The following is a 15,000-nucleotide window of genomic DNA, read 5'->3' as shown; positions in this document are numbered from 1 at the left end:
AGAATTTTCTTCAAATGTGTGTAGCCTGGATACTAGCGACAGCGTTCTATGGGAAGCCCCTGTATCCGGGATAAGGTGTTTACATGTGGCAGTATCCCGGCTTCTGTCGGAATACTCCACCTAGCATATCCCGATTTCTCAGTATCCCGAATAAGGGCTTATTCGGCATACTGAAGTGTTTATATGCACAAACTCAAATTCGGGAAACTTAATTTACCGATCATATTCGGGATACTGAACTGCATGTAGGCCTATACACACTCATTCTTTAGCTGCTTTGTGTTTATGATGATTTCTGTGATGAGTTTTGTTATCTGTATCAGGATTGCCATGCATGACAAATTCCAAATCTAATACCAGTAATATAGAATAATAGTAGAGGATGTATTATCTAATCTGTCTTAATGCACCACAGCAAATGATATGTAAATTGGCTTCATCTTGTTGCATGCGAGTAAAAAAAAAAAAAGGATGGAAAAAAAAACATTTAAATACATTTCTTTCTTGCGCTGCATATTCCAAAAGGAGAAAAATGGCCATAAATCCTCCAGCCTTCATTTTGGAGGTGACTGTAGATTGCAGGCGTGTAGCATCCAAACTGTCCACTTTTGGCTACGAAAAAAATGTCTTTTTTTTTTTCATTTAATCCAGACAGCCGAAAACCTCAAACCCAAGCAGTCAGTCCACCACCTACGCACACTGTTGCCTCCTCAGGGGAGCCGAGCCATCCATAACTACAAGGCCACATTCACTCAGTAGTGCTGCGCTGCGCCAGGCGGCGAAAGGGCTCACAGACTGAGTGACCTGTGGTATTCAGAGCTCAGCACAGCCGAGCAAGCTGATTAGCAGCCAGATAATTAGCTAGCAGAGCAGAGCAGCAGACTGTCTAAAGAGGAAGAGGAGGAGGAGGAGGAGGAGGAGGAGGAGAGAAGAGAAGTGCTGGTGTCTACTGTTAAAAAGGCAAGCTGAAGCTGAAGGGCCAATATTGCTTCTCATTGCGATTGTGTGTGTGTGTGTGTGTGTGTGTGTGTGTGTGTGTGTGTGTGTGTGTGTGTGTGTGTGTGTGTGTGTGTGTGTGTGTGTGTGTGTGTGTGTGTGTGTGTGTGTGTGTGTGCATCAGATTCTGTTTTGATGGGACTTCACTGCAAGGGCAAAGTGTGTAAGATAATGAAACAGTTTATTTAAGAGGATCCAATGACTTGACTAGAGAGAGCAAGTGAAGCTTAGTAGTAGTCAGCTCGTTAATCATAGTCATTAATTCATTCATGCATTCATTTATTAAGAGAATAAATAAAGAGAGTGTACAAATGTTACACTAGTGGATAACTGAAGAATAATAATTTCACGGTACATACACACCGAGATTCACGTTAGCTTAACGTGTCCGGGAGCATCGCGAGACCGAGAGGTTCACGGGCTGCCATGCACACTGCACAGCCAGCGTCCATGTTCTATCCGCCGGCAGTAGCCATTCATTTTCAATGGAGCCCGCTCCTTGAACGCGGACGTCCGCGCAGGAAAATAGACTCGAGTTTTATTTTCAAGGAGCATCGCGGACATGTCCGGTCGGGCCGGACATGTGCCGTGCTTTCACCGTGCTTACACCGCACTCCTGTGTGCAAGGCATACCTGTCAACCATCCCTAATTTCCCGGGAAACTCCCTAATTTTGACTCATTTCCCGATTTCTTCCCAATTTGACATTTTTCCCGGAAATATCCCGGATTTTTCACATTATCAAAAAACACCGTCGGTCCAGTAATAATACCCACGGCCCTGTACGACGAGTCACACCCCCTCTTGAAGAGAGAGACAGGGGTCTTGCTTATCAAGCTACCTGCCAGAAGATTGTATGCCAGATGCCACCAAGAATTGAAGTTCCTTGAAAATAGGCTACGAGCTGTCACCCTCGAGCTCCGTAGCACTTGTGCGCCCACTCTTTTCCTCAGAAACTGTCAGTTCATGCAACGCATAAAACAGCCTCGGAACAGCGAATCATGTGTTTTGCACGAACAAACTTATGCAACAAAACAACAAGAAGAAACTCATTGCGCTCATTTCATTGTTTTGTTTTCATTGCATTGTTTGCTCGCTGTAAAACGTGTGCTGAGGGATTTTAGACAGGACTACACGCGCGCTGTGGTGAAAAGCAGAGTAGAACGCACCGTCCGATCCGTCTCTGTCATCCCGTTGACTGAATTGGGCCTTTAGAAAATTTCCCGGATTTTGGCTTAAAATATGGGAATTTTCCCTAATTTTGGGAGCTCAAAGTTGACAGGTATGGTGCAAGGCATGATCTTTTTGCATGTATTCTAACGGTTTCGGACTGATACCGGACACATTCAGTGGACATTAAGTTGACTTCCGCGCTTGCGGTGTGTTTGCACCGTCAGGTGATCATCTGTGTCCAGAAAACCAGTCTTGAGTGTAAGAGCGAGGATCCGAGGCACTCAGCAGTGGAGTTCAAAGTCCTTTACTACACTGGACAAGCTGTTATTTAATTATTCCCTTGTTTATTTGTTTGTTTGTTTAGAAACTAAAGCTCTAGTTCTACGCTGACTACATGTTCAGCTGGTGTTTTGAATCGCTGGAGGACAGGAAGTTCCTGTTATTCACAAGCCGCCTGGTCTGCTCTGACGTATACTATAAATGAAAATGCTTAACACATGGGTGATTCCCAGGCAGACCAAGCAGGAGAGGAGAGAGACACAAAGCACACTGAGCAAGTCAGGCACAGAACAAAACAGTTGCCTTCTAAAAGAGAAAAACAAAGACCACTCTCCACATGGCTGCTGAGTAGGGCATAACACCACCTGTGAGGAGTTAGTAAGATGAAAGGCTGGGGGCTGGGGCTGGAGCTGGGGGCCAGGGCTGGGGCTGAGGCCAGGGCTGGGGCTGGGGCTGGGACTGTAGCAGGCAGGCAGGCAGGATGGACAGTCTGCTGGACCCCTGTCTTGGGCCCCCTCCATCTCTCCTCTGCAGCTCCGCAGCTCTGCTCTGCTCCTCGTGTTATTGTTTTGACTGTGAGGCTCCGGTCACGTGAAGTCCAATATTATGTCTGGGTGTCTCGGAATCTAGGTCACCAGAGAGAGAGAGACCTCCTCAGTATTATATAGAAACAGAAAAGAGAGAAAGAATGAGGAAGAGCGAAGGGAAAGAGACAGAAAAAAGTGGCTTCTCTTTAATCTCCGTGACCTTCTCCTCCTCCTGTGCAAGAGAGAGAGAGAGAGAGAGAGAGAGAGAGAGAGAGGGAGAGAGAGAGAGAGAGAGAGAGAGAGAGAGAGAAAGACATTGAGAGGGAGAGAGAGAGAGAAAGACATTGAGAGGGAGAGAGAGAGAGAGAGAGAGAAAGAGAAAGGGGGGGTATGATAACCTGTCTGGATTTTACATTACATTACATTACACTGCATTTGGCAGACGTTTTTTAACTAAAACTACTTACCAGAGAGAGAATAGATTTTTGCTTATCTATTTCTAAGTGGGCCTAGCCTTTGTGATGGTCTATATGAGACTGTTTTAGATTCAATTTCACTCTCACGTGAAAGCATAGGAGAGATACTAGTACTAGTGATTCCAAATTAAGCTCGGCAACAGATAGCGCAGATACTTTTTTATTTTGTTCTGATCTCGTGGAGGGCAAGACTAAGCTTGGCAATGCCATCTTATGTACTTCCACTCAAAGATTTTGGCTCTGCACGTAGTCTTCACTCACTGTTTAGCCAATCAGCAAACAGTTGAGAGTGGTGACGCAGAACTCACCCGCAGAGTCCGTTAATGATTGGTTAAGGTAACACTATTCACACTTTTGTCTTGTTATTTGTGTGCTTTCGCAACACTATATCGTAACAGTCATGCTAATGAAGCACAATTTCAATTTTAATTTGAATTCGGAACTCCAATGAATTTAAATGACAGAGTAAGCTCACACCATCTCCCACCCTCCATGGAGACAGATTCCTCTTAGCTTTCGGCTTTTGCCCAGGCTAGGCAAGACCCAAGGATAAAAAAACTTCCGACTTCCGACTTCCAACTTCCGAATCCCACTAAGTGAGGGGGGGGGGTAAAGTTTGCCCTCCTCACCTGGACAAACCGCACCCAGAACAGTTTGATATTTTTACTGCTAGATGGAACACTATAGACCCACTGATCTGTTTTACAGTTTTTGATACAGCATGTGCAAACACAGTAATAGACCATTTTCAATTGCCCAAATACAATATAACACTCCACGTTCATTCCCCAACTTGTCTCTAGCCTTCTACAACCAAAACCATTGGTAGGCCTACATCCACAGTGAGAGCGAGAGCTGAGCCAGAACTTCTGTTGGACTCCCTCTATATACAGGGGTTGGACAAAATAACTGAGACACCTGTAATTTTAGTGTGGGAAGTTTTCATGGCTCAAGTGGACCAGCCTGTTGGCCAATCTTCATTCATTGCATTGCACATTGCACCAGTGAAGTGAAGTGTGAAGGTTCAAGCAGGGTAAGGGCACAGTTTTACTCAAAATTTTGCAATGCACACAACATTATGGGTGACATATCAGAGTTCAAAAAGGAGAAATTCTTGGTACGTGTGTACTTTTGCATCTTTGACCAAGACAGCAAGTCTTTGGAATGTATCAAGAGCCATAGTATCCAAGGTTTTGTCTGCATACCACCAAGAATGATGAACCACATCCAACAGGATTAACTGTGGACGCAAGAGGAACTAAATGACACTAAAATGTCAGGTGTCTCGGTTATTTTGTCCACCCCCTGTACATCATAGAAAGTTCAACCAGCCCAATATTTCAGAAGTAGCTTTCAATTGATACATTTTCATAAAAATATTGCTGTTTGGCTTTGTTGTAAACTGTGAATTACACATATATGTTTCAAAACACCTCTTCTGACAACATCCAGTATAGTTCTAGTTATACATTTAACCTAAACGTTTCACTTTAAGTACATTAGCATAGGGTTAAGTAGAGTACACACACATACACATCATGCCATAGACTTTGGCTCACTGGGACAGAAATTGACAATAAAGCCGACTTGACTTGACTACTAATGCTCTACATTAGTAGTCAAGTCAAGTCGGCTTTATTGTCAATTTCTTTACATGCACTGGTCATACAAAGAATTTGAAATTACGTTTCTTACTTCTCTTGCAGACATACCCAGGTGAAAAACCCATATACTTAAAGTGTACTTTTTTTGACCGTACTTAGTACAAAGTGTACTATTTTCGGCGATTTAAAGTGCGCTTCATTGCACTATTAGTGCGCTGAAGCACTACTAAAGCAGTACTTCAGCACACTTGCAGCACACTGAGGATGCTAAATTGGCACCGCTTTTGGACAACTTTAAGTGCACTACAAGCATACTTTTGAAAGTATGCTACAAACACGCTTTTCATGCATTCGTATGGCATTAATAGTATGCTTGAGTACACTTCTATAACATTTTATTGTTACTAGAAGTACAATAAAAGTATATTAACTTCATGCTTCTTTGGACTAGATTGGAACATTTTAAGTCTGTAAAAAGTATATCATATTAAGTATTGTAAATATATAACAGGTATGCTTGAAGTATATTTACAGTACACTCCCAAGTACATGAAATAATATAAATGTAATAGTACAATCCATGCTAGTCCTCAGAGCTTGTACATTACACACAGCCACATGTCACAGTAGTGATACAGTATACATGCCTAGCACGACTGACATTTACAATCATTGCATTGTTACAGAGATTTCAGATACACATTTCACTTTATTACATTCTTGTTCCACTTTCCTGCAATTGATCATTTGGATTGATCTCTAATGGTGACCATTGATTCTTTGTTTGAACAACTAGTCCAACTTACCTCTCACCATGATGTCATGGGAAGTGTGAGCCTATATATACCAGAACATATACGTGACCATCATAATGACGGTGGGAACATGGTCATTTTTTGTGTACCACTTTAAAATTTTAAAACTCCTACAATAAACGCAGAATATAACAATGAGTAATATTTTCATGCAAACCAAAGATATTCCTTAGAGGTCAATGGCTTTCTGTTTGAGAAATTGAGCTCCAAGAAGTGCATTACATGATGGTACATGCATGATGATGCATGATGGGTAAATGCACTTTGTGTAAGCACACTTTGAATATATTTGGATGAAGCACAATCATGGTGCACTTAGAAAAAGTATACTTCCAATATGTTAAAGTGATTTACTTTAAAGTGCACTATAGAAAATCACACTTCGAAGTCACTTGGGTGAAGTATAATCAAAGTGCACTTTAAAAAAGTGCAATTGCAATATGTTATTAAAAAATACACTTTTAGTAAGTTCACTATTAGAACACTATTAGTATATTCATCTAAATACACTTTAGCCAAACATCTTCTAAGTGCGCTTTATGTATGGTTCGCAAAGTGTACTTTCTTTGAGAGCAACTTAATTACATCTAATTTTAAGTACACTTTAAATAAGCATATTGTAAACATACTTTTTCTTAGCACAAAAAGTGTGAGTGCGCTTTTAACATGCTAAGTACACTTCAGTTGTGCTTTTATTGTACTAAATTGAACCACTTTTTCACCTGGGTAGACATAGACTTTAGATGTGGACATAGACAATTAGACATGGACAGTAAGCAGAAAGTCACGAAAGAGAAGAGTCTTTACTTGCTTCTTGAAAGGTGAAAGAGATGTGCTTAATCTTGCTGCCTCTAGGAAATTGTTCCATCGAGGAACAGTGACGGAGCACCGTCTTGACTGGGATCGCTTAGAGCGAGCAGGCAGCAGGGCCAGATAGATTTTGTTGAAGGAGTGTACGTAGTTCTCTTCCAGGAATATAAGTCCTTAGTATATCCTTCAGGCAAGGGTCAACTCGAGGAATAGAGGAGTAAAATGGTTCCTTTTGGACTGACTGAATACCAAACGTGCCGCCACATTCTGGACCATCTGTCAGCAGGGAGTTGCAGTAGTCAGCACGGGACATGACCGTGGCCTGAACCAGTCGTTGTGTAGCATATCAGGTCAGAAAGGGTCTGAATTTCTGCATGTTTGACATCTGAAATCGGCAGGCCCGGGCAACTGAATCGATGTGGCTGACAAGACTTTGTTTGGGGTCACAGTGGCAGAGCCCATCTTGAGGTTGATGTGGTGACAAATTGACTCTTTATCTGGGATCACTAGGAGCTCTGTCTTGGACGGGTTCAGCTTAGTAGTGTCCCTTCATGTTGACATGTCGGTGACGTAGGCCGAGATGCGCGCTGAAACTGGAGTTATCTGGACTGGAACGACAGGTACTGTACATCTAGGTGTCATCAGCATAGGAGTATTAGGAGAACCCATGTGTTGAATGACATGTCCCAGGGAGGAGGTGTACATTGCGAACAGAGTGGGCCCCAGAACTGATCCTTGGATTTACTGCTAAGTTAGTGTTATCAGCTGTTAAAGGGGCACAAGGTAGGATGACGTAGTTTGTGCGGTGCCCATGGCATGCCTGTCTCAAAATTTACACCGTAATGAAAAAATGCTGTTCAAATAAACTCACTGTGAGAATGTTTTCAATCACGGAATGCTAGCAGTTGATACAAATCTGAATACGGTATGTAAAGCGATTTTTCGCATGAAAAGTGTTTTCCACAACACTCGTTCGGACCGCTCTGTCAAAAATGTGCATTCGGGATTTTCTGACAGCGGACCGTGGAAGTGTTCAGTGAAGTGAAGAGTCATCGTTGACTTACGATTGATTCACATAACCATCGGCCGACTCAGAACAATGATTAATTAAACTTTTAATCCTACCTGGAGCCCCTTTAAAGTGACACCCCCCATTAAAAGTAAACGTTTTTAAGAAGGGTGCATACCTTTCTACTGGCCTATTGTATTATGTTTGATATCATTGTGAAGGGAAGACTCTGAGTTTTAATCCAAGTTGTGAACATTAACGTTAAGTATTGTCATCCCTAGCTCTTCAAACATTTACTTAGACACATTTTTTCCCATTTCCGCCTAAAGCATCTCTAGTCTTTTAATACGGCGGCATCAGATAAATTAAGTTCAAAAGATAGAATACTGTCTTGAGTCTGAGGAATCTGAAAATGAATAATGTACACTATATTATCCCATTGTGAAGGGGTGATGTTCAATCTTGTGTCAGGCATGGTATTTTTTTTTCCAATTTCTCATATAGGGTCTAGTCCAGGAGGCAAGGCCTCTAGAGGCATTCTGCAGTTGGTCATCTGTTGCTATATACTAGAGATGCACCGGATCCTGATTTTTAGGATCCTGCCGGATACCGGATCCACTGCTTAAGATCCGGAACCGGATACCGGATCCTACAAAAGGCTCAAACTATTAGACTCATTGGCTTATTGCCACACTGCCTGCAACGGACGCTTCCAGAGGGCTTTCACTCCATGCAGTGATTGGGGTTGTGAAAGACTGACTGAAAATCCTAGGCTAGAGATGCACCAGACCCTGATTTTTAGGTAACATGCCGGATACCGGATCTACTGCTTAAGATCCTGCCGGACCCGGATCCTGTGAAAAACCCTATTATCCTGCCGGATCCGGAACCGGAACCGGATCCGGTGCATCTCTACTATATACCATATGTAAGCTTGGAGTGTGTGGTAGATGTTGTCATATATTTGGTGTACCCATTTGCATAGCAACACTTGCTAGGCAGAGCAACCAGCATCAGTAATACAGTTCATCAGCGATTTCATTGTGTTATGATGATTAAATCCAAGGGCCAGTAGAAAGATATGCACCCATCTTTAAAATATGTATTTTGGTGGGTGTGTGTCACTGTGACAGCTGATAACACTAACTTAGCTCTAAATCCAGAAGGGTTATCATACAAAAATGTTAACTACAGACATGTGTCTTTCCAAGAAAATGCAACCAACCTTTGCCCCCCGGAGTGGTACCGACATCTTATCTGGCCCAAGGACTAATAGAAAAAAGTGGCTTCTCTTTAATCCCTGTGTCTTGTGGTGGACTTTTTATTCCTCTCCCTCTGTCTCGATCTGTCTGGCGATGGGGCACTGTAAAATGCCAGACACATGCTTATCTGGCTGGATGGAGCCAGAGGGGGAAACTTGCAGAAAGGCAGAGTCATTTATTTTCTTTTAACATCCCATATGATGAACTGAGGGCATATTTCCAAAACTCCATCTCCAGAGATGTGTGTGTGTGTGTGTGTGCGTGCGTGCGTGTGTGTGTGTGTGTGTGTGTGCGTGCATGCATGCATGCATGCGTGTCTGTGTGTGTGTGTGTATCTGTGTGTGTGAGTGTTCCCATTAGTATACACAAACCTGACAAAGGGTCCTTTTTGGGGACCTAAGTGCAGCCCGCACAAATTCAATAGTGTTTTTTTCGTGGTCATTTTGTTGCAATTAAACTGTGAAACTGAAAGTACAAAAAGATAGGGTTAAGGTTTGTTTTGGTCTGAATACAGGTAGGTATTTCATTATGTGTGTGTGCGTGTGTGCGTGCGTGCGTGCGTGCGTGCACACACACCTTTACGCGTGCATGTGCGTGTGGCCGTGTGGCCGTGCATATCTGTGTGCACTGAAGTGTACAGTACTGTACTGTATATGAATGTGTGCATTAACTGTAGCCTAGTGACTGGTTGCGCGCCATGTTGCTTTCCCCTTTACAGTTTGGACTGTACAGGGGGGCGAGCACTAGAGCAGGCAGCCCCAACCTCCCACCCCCCACCCCCACCACCAACAAGAGGCCCCGAGGGGGGACAGACACGCACAGTAGTGACAGTCACAGCTCACTGCTCTGATCCCCTGGATGGGGGAGGCCGGGCCCCCACCCCACCCCACCCCATCTGCCTCATCCACCCTCAATTACCCATCCTCGACTCCCTGCAGGCCTGGGTTCACTTGCAAGGGAAGGTGACAAGGGGAGACAAAGGAGTCACTTGTCCTGGGCCCAAGGAGAGAAGGGGCCCAGAATTGGATCCTCATTACATTGTATGTTTTGGGTTTGGGGCCCTTTCAGATGTCTTTGTCCCGGTCCCAGCCAAAGATGTCAGCGGCCCTGGGCCTGAGCTCACAAGGGGTGGATGGGTACATCATCAGCTATGCACAGGCTTCAAAAAGAGCAGAGATCCAGGCAAATCTGTCAACTTAGACAAATTATGTTTTTTTTCCTTCCTCTGCCTCTCTCTTTCATGTTTCATTTCAATGCATGCATAATAGCAAACTCACGGGCAGTTAATGAAATTGAATTGCGTGGCGTATGCATGGAGCGCTCTTTGATGATGAGCTTGACTCCTATATGATGCGTGTTTATTATGAAGATTAATATCATCTGCTCCTCTGTCAAGGTTGTTGTGACACTCTGTGGGACTCTCCTCACTCTGTGTGGGGAAGATGAGGGGTGAATTTGTGTGTGTGTGTGTGTGTGTGTGTGTGTGTGTGTGTGTGTGTGTGTGTGTGTGTGTGTGTGTGTGTGTGTGTGTGTGTGTGTGTGTGTGTGTGTGTGTGTGTGCGTGTGCGTATTTAGGTGACGGGGGGAGTGGGGGTTGCATCTCGTGGTGGCGGGGGTTACCTCGGGGGTGCAGCACCCTATCAACATTTGGCAGATTTGGCAGCTTGTCAAGTTAGCTTCATGCGCACGTCAATCAAACACTGCTCAGGAGATTAGCAATTAATCATTTGCATCCCGCGCAAACCAATAGACAGATGAGGACAGAAAGAGAGAAAGAGAGAGAGAGGAGGAAAATGTATTCACTTTCCCTTGCAGTCAACAACAATAGATGCCAAATCCCTCGAGGATTAAATTGCATAACAACAGAGATTATCTCCTAATTTGTTAGATGGAGACAGAAGAGAATGACTCTTCCCTAATCAGTGTCTGGGTTGATTGCTTTGTGTGTGGGGTGGGGGGTGTCTTTCATATGGTTTGTGTCTTTCTTTGTCTTTGACTTTCTGGAGTCATACTGATAGAATTAGGAGATTGGAGGAGTGGAGGGAAGGATGTCCCACTGGAGATCTTCTTCATCATTAATTGGTGTTTTCCATTACAGGGTCATCCCCTCTTGTAGTGTGGTGTGGGGGTGGCGGTATCCATCCAACCCAAGTGGAGAAAAAGATGCCCCAGAAGAATATCTCTGTCCCTTTGTTTCAGTTTGCCTTCTGCTTTGACCCCAAAAGGGTTATCTCTGTTTTAGTGTGATCGTGGTATCCATTCAACTCAAGTCGAGATACGTATTAGTGGATCCGAATATGCTTAGCCCTTTGCTTGAATTTGCCTTCTACTTGCATTGTGTTAAGACCCAGACTGCCAAAAGGGTCACTCCTCTTTTTAGTGTGGAGTGGTGATATCCAGGACTCAACTGGTTAAAAGATATGCACGCCAATTGGAAGATCTCCAGGTCTTTGTTTGAGTTTTGAATTTGCCCTCTGATTGTATGTGCAGACCAAGGGCGACAGTAAAGTGATAAGGGAGTGGAATATGCCCAAACAGCAGCATTCTTGGTGGCTCATATCACAGATTTTGATTTGATATTAGACATTGGAATGTTCAGACATATTTTTGATTTTAACTGATTTCAATAAATATTCTCATTACAATTGTTTGTCGGAGAAAACCATCCATTTCCATTCATTACCATGAATTTGTAAATAAATGAAGGTAATGACTTGACTAACAAGCTACAACGCTGCAGTTCTACAGTGACAGCAGTTCAAACAGTCTTCACTGATAACTTCACTGATACTTGACCCCCAATTTCTTCCTTGGACTATTCATAGTGACTTTTTTTGAGACACCTGGACACTTTCCAGTTTTTGAATCTTGTGGTTGTGTGTGTGTGTGTGTGTGTGTGTGTGTGTGTGTGTGTGTGTGTGTGTGTGTGTGTGTGTGTGTGTGTGTGTGTGTGTGTGTGTGTGTGTGTGTGTGTGTGTGTGTGTGTGTGTGTGTGTGTGTGTGTGTGTGAGAGAGAGAGAGAGAGATATCTGACTTTGTGAAAGTATGTATGGTGAATATGTGCAATGTTGTGTGTAATGTCTTTGTGTCTTTCTGTATATGTGTACGTATGTATGCTACTGGATACCTTAATTTCCCTCGGGATTAATAAATGATACTCTACTCTACTTACACTCGCAGCCCCATGTCTGCATTTTATGTGGGCGAAAAAAAGGTGGTATTTGTACATACATTATGATGCCAATGTCCTTTCGTGTTTGTTTAAAATAATAAGATAAGTGAGCCACAAAGCAACAAATTCTTTTACTCGCTATTGCAGCTTGAACAACCCTCCCTTTACCCCGAGAAGGAATAACATAGCATACTCCTAATCTCATGCAGCAAAAAATGTCAACTGTCTGTGAGGAAATATCTGCGACAGTCGGTCGTGACAGCATTCAGAGCCCTGATCCATACCATAATGAAAGCTGGAGTGTTTCTCCTCTTCTCTTATGAAGTCTTACATTTCTTTTTGGATCCGGCACATATCAGATCTGTGCATTGTAAGGTATTCCACTGCATGCTATACACAGATGATTCAAATTCTTACTCTTTTTCAGACACAATCTTTATATCGGTTACAAAGTCTGAAGTAGGAGGCAGTAAAGAAGAATGCGTCACAGACCAATTTGAATGTTTAACGATGGCTTCTATTGTTGACGCAATTCCCATTAAATCCGACATGTTTGCTTTGATTGGTACCAGTCCTGCGTTGTCATGGTTCTGATTACGACATGGAGGACTATTTCAATCAGCCTTTGTTTGATGTGCTTCCTTGCAGCAGACTCAAAATTCATTTAAATGATGCTGGTATACTATGGTAGATGATTGAAATTGCATTACATGATGCTGGTATTATGGAAGAATAATATCTGCATGTCAGTTTCCAGCTTTATGTTAATCTCCTTTGACTATTCTCAGCTACCCACCTATACCTATTCACCTATAGCAGGTTCTGTTTGCTTTGTTTCACTGTACTGCATGTGCCTTCAGTCCTGGACCTGCATTAGTATTGCAGCGGACTGTTCCTGCTGCTACTGCTACTGCTGCAGCAGCACCAGCAAAAGCTCCAACCCTTTGGAAGATAAATGATATCAATTTCTCATGTGGTGGCTTTACCCATGTTCGTTTCTCCATGCATGCCGAGGCTGTGTTTAATCAATAGCCCTCCCTCCCGGTGTCATCCTGGTCCCCGCTTGTGTTAACACTTTAGAGTTAGCCGATGCTGCACCGCTAGTGGTGCCTGCACAGGGCCTGAGTAATTGAAGGTCACTCACATGATAAATATAGTGACAAGGGACCCTATTACCACCGCACTTTCTTCCCATGTGTTCTGCTCTTGGGAAGGCAAACCTCACTTCATAATGAATGTGTTTGGACGGAATAACATGGAAAGTCCAACCGTTCCGGCCTTTTCTTGCGCTGTGGTTGAGTGTGTGTGTTTGCTTGATTTACTGGAGTAGTCAATTTTAAAACCTCTCACTGTTTACAAAACCAATCCATCTCTTTCCCTATGTGCCCCCCACCTCCCCCTGTTTTCAGGACCCACCCATTTTGTGAGATGGTGTCTTCCACTGCTCAGGTTTAAACTGCCCCCACCCCAAAGCCAGTTTATCACCCCTGACAGCTACTCCATACTGTCATGGAACCTCCGCAGGGGTGTGTACGAATGCGTATGTACTGTAGGGTTCAATGTCTGTGCCTCCGTGTCCGAAAAACTCTGATGACTGCTCTCCCACAATCACTTTGCCCACAGCTTACTGCCGGTGCGCTTCATGTCAACCACCAAACGGTGCCAAAATGAGAGACTTTAAATACACACCTCCATCATCACAGATGATTTAGGTTCCTTCTGCTGCCCCCCCTAGAGGCCGCCCCCTTTGGCAAGCCCCACAACGAGGGCTATTTCTGACTACCTGGGGGCTCGTCCTCTCCTCTCCTCTGTTCTGCCCTCCTCTCCTTTCAACTCCTCCCTTATCCTCTGTTCTGCTCTTCTCTTCTCTCCTCTCAACTCCTCCCTTATCCTCTGTTCTGCTCTTCTCTTCTCTCCTCTCAACTCCTCTCAACTCCTCTCCTCTCCTCTCCTCTCTTCTTCTCTGCTCTCCTCCCCTGCCCGCTACATGTAGTGCTGGCTTATGATAAGGTCGATCATTCGTGCCAATTGCATCAGAGGTCTCATGTTACGATGAATGGAATAGATACCTGTCATTGGACAGAGGAGAAGGAAACTAATGTGACCCTAGTGAGGTCAGTGAACTGACTGATATGGAGCAGCACCTGTGAGAGTGAGAGGGAGGGGGGAATGGTAGCCCCTGTTTTGAGTCAGTAGAAAGGGCCTCACACCTAGTGACATTAAACGTTTTATTACCGGACGTGTTGGTTACCTCCCTACTTCAGTGTAAGGTCCAGGTCATTGAGTAGAGCATGTTCTACCATATATCTACCATCTCACCACCTCTCGATGTCCTTGGCTGAAGTAAAGTTCACCCACTTCCTCTACGGCTCTTAGTATTGACCCTGATTTTGTGACGACACTGTTGTGTCCAATTTCATGTCACTTACGCAGTTCTCGTTCTAGTCAATTACCCTGCATGACGCTCGACGCCTAATATGGACTTACCTGCTGGAGTGGGTGACAAATATGGGTTGAGAACATTTGGAGAGTGGTGAAAAAGAGATTTCCTTCTGAAAGTAACTCCTCATCTCTTAGCATGGCATACTCCATCAGACAGACTGCATTCACCTGTGGTGATATACTGCACAGTGCTAGGCACTGGCTGCATTATAATATCGCTACTGGAGACATTGATAATGGACTAGATCTGAAACGTTTGTAGCTCCAGATATTTTCCGTTTACTTCTTTTGTTAATTTGTCGGACACAATACACTTTTTGTACTTGCAAGCCTTGTGTGCGCCTCGTCTTTTTGACTGTCCTAGTATCACTATTTTTGGTGAGCAGTCGCACCAAGCAACAAGCGATCCTAAGTTAAGGCGCAGACGCCAACTTTC

This window comes from Engraulis encrasicolus, chromosome 15 (assembly GCF_034702125.1).
Source record: "Engraulis encrasicolus isolate BLACKSEA-1 chromosome 15, IST_EnEncr_1.0, whole genome shotgun sequence".
In the NCBI taxonomy this organism is placed as follows: Eukaryota; Metazoa; Chordata; class Actinopteri; order Clupeiformes; family Engraulidae; genus Engraulis; species Engraulis encrasicolus.
Note: the sequence above shows the minus strand (reverse complement) of the source record.